The following is a 5,547-nucleotide window of genomic DNA, read 5'->3' as shown; positions in this document are numbered from 1 at the left end:
CAAATTCTGCTGTCTTTGTGTCGGACCCCTAATTGGTGCATCCTTATTCCAGCTGCTGCTTGTTGAATATTGCTGGCCACAATCTGGCTGCAATGTCTGCCTGCAACATGGCTACAATTCAGCTCTCATGTCTTTCATTTATTTTGTGAGAGATTAAACGTTTAGCATGTATCGACCATCCTAAATTCATTTTTGAAGCTGGAGGTTAGCCTCCCTCCAAATCCTGCTGCAGCGATAGTGATGGTCGTGCGATATAGTTTCAAGTGAGAATTGTGTCTGGAGTTTCGATGGAAGTGCCTCGTTCGTGTCCCACCTGCAGCCGCTTCAGTGCCCTCCTCGTAACTGATCTCTTAGGTTTGTAAGATGCTTGCTAAGGACAACTGCGATTTGATGCCATAGGTGGCACTCGCTGCTTGCAATGCTCGGCAGGTTGAAAGATTATTGTTCATATGGTGGATTGGAAATCGAGCGTGGAACTTAATTTGCTCGGATATTTTCGGGGTATTCGAATGGTTCTTCACGGTCCAGCCTATATCTCTATTGAAGGGGACAAATGGAGCGCATTCCAACTCAGTCCAAATGTGAATCATGATGATGGTGGAGCGGGGTTTGGTGAGTAAGTCGATGAGAGGCTGGCCTCAGTGGTTCCAGATCCAGTTATGGAAGCAAATATATGGGCATTTTAGACTTTGCAATTTCTGGTCAGTCGTAATATCCATGATGTTCATAGCAGATCCCTAATCGATATCAATGCCGTTTCAAGTCAGTGTTAGATTTCTTCTTAACGAGTATGGGCCTTGCCTGAATGCAGTGTGAGTAGAATAATGTTTGTGCTGAGTTAGACAAGAATGAACCTTGTTAAAGCTTGTTGGATGTATGCAGTTCCTGGGTCAGAGAAGATGTGAATGGAACTGAACACTACGCAATGATCACTAAATATGCAAACAACTAACCTTTAATTGGAGAGTTGTTCATTGCTTAAAAAGCAGAAGATGTTTACCTCTTACGGATACACTGTATAACTACAGCACATTTGTCCTGGAAATGTGAGTATGGCCCTCTCACAATTTCAACCATTTACTTTTGTGCGAAGTGTGACCACATAAGAACACGACAGCATAAGAACTACGAGCAGGAGTAGGCCATCAGAGGGTGGTGGTTGATAGTAAATATTCATCATGGAGTCCGGTTACAAGTGGTGTACCTCAGGGATCTGTTTTGGGACCACTGCTGTTTGTAATATTTATTAATGATCTGGATGAGGGTATAGTTGGGTGGATTAGCAAATTTGCTGATGACACCAAAGTCGGTGGTGTGGTAGACAGTGAGGAAGGGTGTCGTAGTTTGCAGGAAGACTTAGACAGGTTGCAAAGTTGGGCCGAGAGGTGGCGGATGGAGTTTAATGCGGAGAAGTGTGAGGTAATTCACTTTGGTAGGAATAACAGATGTGTTGAGTATAGGGCTAACGGGAGGACTTTGAATAGTGTGGAGGAGCAGAGGGATCTAGGTGTATGTGTGCATAGATCCCTGAAAGTTGGGAATCAAGTAGATAAGGTTGTTAAGAAGGCATATGGTGTCTTGGCGTTTATTGGTAGGGGGATTGAATTTAGGAGTCGTAGCGTTATGTTGCAACTGTACACAACTCTGGTGCGGCCGCACTTGGAGTACTGTGTGCAGTTCTGGTCCCCACATTACAGGAAGGATGTGGAGGCTTTGGAGAGGGTGCAGAGGAGGTTTACCAGGATGTTGCCTGGTATGGAGGGGAGATCCTATGAGGAGAGGCTGAGGGATTTGGGATTGTTTTCGCTGGAAAGGCGGCGGCTAAGAGGGGATCTTATTGAAACATATAAGATGATTAGAGGTTTAGATAGGGTGGATAGTGATAGCCTTTTTCCTCTGATGGAGAAATCCAGCACGAGGGGGCATGGCTTTAAATTGAGGGGAGGTAGTTATAGAACCGATGTCAGGGGTAGGTTCTTTACCCAGAGGGTGGTGAGGGATTGGAATGCCCTGCCAGCATCAGTAGTAAATGCGCCTAGTTTGGGGGCGTTTAAGAGATCCGTAGATAGGTTCATGGACGAAAAGAAATTGGTTTAGGTTGGAGGGTCACAGTTTTTTTTTTAACTGGTCGGTGCAACATCGTGGGCCGAAGGGCCTGTTCTGCGCTGTAATGTTCTATGTTCTATGTTCTATCTGGCCCCTCGATCCTGCTCCGCCATTCAATAAGATCATGCCTGATCTTTTCGAGAACACAGATCCACTTACCCGCCCGCTAAACATAGCCCTTCATTCCTTTAATGTTCAATATAGATATATACTATATATATATATATATATATATATATATATATATATATAAATGCCTTAATAAAATTCAATGAGGTAGCCTGAACTGCTTCACTGGGCAGGGAATTCCACAGGTTTACAGCACTTTGCGTGAAGAAGTTCCTCCTCAACTCAGTCACAAATCTGCTCTCCCTTATTTTGAGGCCATGCCCCTGAGTTCTAGTTTAAACTGCCACTGAAAAAAATTCCCTGCTTCTATGTCATCTATTCCTTTCATAATCTTAAATGTTTCTATAAGATCTCCGCTCATTCTTCTGAATTCCAATGAGTATAGCCCCAGTCTCTCCTCATCAGCCAACCCTCTCAACTCCGGAATCAACTGAGTGAATCTCCTCTGTACCCCCTTCAGTGTCAGTATATCCTTTCTCAAGTAAGGAGACTAAACCTGTACACAGCACTTTAGCTGTGGCCTCACCAGCACTTTATACAGCTGCAACATAACCTTGCTGTTTTTAAACTCCATCCCTCTTGCGATGAAGGACAAAGTTCCTTCTTAATTATCTGCTGCACCTTCAAACCGACGTTGTGATTCATGCACAAGGGCACACAGGTCGCTCTGCACAGCAGCATGCTGAAATGTTTTACAATTCAATAACAGTCTATTTTGCTGTTATTCCCACGAAAATGGATGACCTCACATTTGCCAACATTGTGCTCCTTCTGCCAGACCCTTGCCCGCTCATTTCGACTGTCCATATCCCTTTGCCGACTTCCAGCGTCCTCTGTTCACATTGCTCTTCCACTCATCTCAGTGTCACCTGCGAATTTTGACACACCACACTTGGTCACCAACTCCAAATTATCTATAAAAATCATAAACAATTGCGGTCCCGACACTAATCCACTAGTCACTGATCGGCAATCAGAAAAACACCCATTTACACCCACGTTTTGCTTTATGTTAGTTAACCAATCCCCTATCCATGCTAATACATTACCTGTGACACCGTGCACCTTTATCTTATGCAGCAGCCTTTTAGTGCACCACCTTGTTAAAAGCCTTCTGGAAATCCACATCCACCGGTTCCCCATTGTCCACCGCGCATGTAATGCTCTCAAATAATTCCACCAAATTAGTCAAACATGACCTGCCCTTCATGAACCCATACTGCGTCTTTCCAATGGGACAATTTATATCCAGATGACTCGTTATTTTTTTCCTTGATGATAGATTCAAGAAGTTAAGCGAACTGGCCTACAGTTACCTGCCTTTTGTCCACCTCATTCTAAACTGTGGCATCATATTTGCTGTTTTCCAATCTGCGGGAACCACCCGAGTCCAGCGAATTATGCACTTGTGCATTTGCTATTTCTCCCGCCATCTCTTTTAGTGCCCTGGGATGCATTCCATCAGGGTCAGGAGACGTGTGTACCTTTAGCCCCATTAGCTTGCTCAACATGATGTCGTTCGTGATAATGATAGTTTCTAGGTCCTCCCCTACCATAACGTTCTTGTCATCAATTTTTGGAATGTTGTTTGTGCCTTCCACTGTGAAGACCGGCACAAAATACCTGGTCAATGCCTCAGCCATTTTCTCCATTTCCAGATATTGCATCCCCCTTCTCATCCTCTAAATGACCAATGTTTACTTTAGACACCATTTTTCCTTTTATATGTTTGTAGAAACTTTTGCTACCTGTTTTTTTATATATTCTGAGCTAGTTTACTTTCATAATCTATCTTACTTTTCTTTACAACATTTTGCCTGGCTTTCTGTTGACCATTAAAGATTTCCCAATCCTCGAGTTTCCCACTAATCGTTCCCAATCTGTATGCATTTTCTTTCATTTTGATATCCTCCTTTATTTTCTGAGATATCCATGGCTAATTATCTATTTTTCTACAGTCCTTCCTTATCACTCGTACATACTTTTGTTGAGAATTGTGAAAAATCGCTTTGAAAGTCCTCCACTGTTCCTCAATTGTCCCACCATAATACTTTTGATCCCAGTCTACCTCAGCCAGCCCTTCCCTCATCCTATTGTAGTCTCCTTTGCTCAAGCACAAGACACTGTTATTGGATTTTACCTTCTCACGGTCCATCTGTATTTTAAAATCAACCATGCTGTGATCGCTTCTTTCAAAAGGATCCCTAACTGTAAGATCATTAATTATGCCTCTGTCATTGCACATGACGAGGTCTAGCATAGCTTGCTCCATCGTAGGTTCCATTACATATTGTTCATGGAAGCTATCGCGGAATCACTCTATGAGCTCCTCCCCAAGGCTGCGTTGACCGACCTGGTTTGACCAATTGATATGTAGATTAAAATCCCCCATGATAATTGCTGTGCCAGTTTTACATGCATCAGTTATTTCATTGTTTATTTATCGCCCCACCATGATGGCATTATTTCATGGCCTATAGACTCCGTCTATCAGTGACTTTTTTGCCTTACTATTTCTAATTTACACCAAAATGGGTTAAAACCTTTTTCCATAGAACCAATATCATTTTTCAGTACTGCCCTGATGTCGTCCTTAAATATCAGAGCTACACCACCTCCCTTACCTCCCTGTCTGTTCTTCAGAGCAATCTGATATCCCTAGATATTTAACTCCCAGTCATGACCACCCTGCAACCATGTCTCTGTAATAGCCACCAAATCATACTCATTCGCGATGAATTGCGTCATCAACTCATTGACCTTGTTTTGAATGCTACGAGCATTCAGATAAATACCCTTGTGCTAGTTTTTTTACCTTCTTTTTGAATCCTAACACCTCCATTAATAACACCTTCTGAGTTCTTCTTCCTTTTAACTTTTGTCCAGATTTTTGTTGTCGGTGGAACCTTCTCTCCACATACTAACCTGCTGCTTTGCTTTCTATTAACCGTTATGTTTCCCATAGTTTTACTCTTCCCTTCCCCCAACTTGCTAGTTTAAAGTCCGTGTGACCACCCTATCTTTTTCGCTGGAACACTGGTCTCAGATCGGTTCAGGTGAAGACCAACGCAGCGGTACAGATCCCTGCTGTTCCAATACCCCATGAAATGGAATTCCTCTTCCCCGCACCATTCCTTTAACCACGTGATCACTTCCCGAATGTTCTCAGCCCCATGCGAATTTTCACGTGGCACGGATAGTAATCCCGATATTATAACCCTTAAGAACCGGCTCTTTAATTTAGTTGCTAGTTTTTGATAGTCCCCAAACAGGTCCGCTTTCCTAGTCTTGCCTATGTCATTTGTCCCAACG

This window comes from Mustelus asterias, unplaced genomic scaffold (assembly GCF_964213995.1).
Source record: "Mustelus asterias unplaced genomic scaffold, sMusAst1.hap1.1 HAP1_SCAFFOLD_463, whole genome shotgun sequence".
In the NCBI taxonomy this organism is placed as follows: domain Eukaryota; kingdom Metazoa; phylum Chordata; class Chondrichthyes; order Carcharhiniformes; family Triakidae; genus Mustelus; species Mustelus asterias.
The sequence above is the reverse complement of the archived record's forward strand: the minus strand, read 5'-3'. Positions refer to the sequence as shown.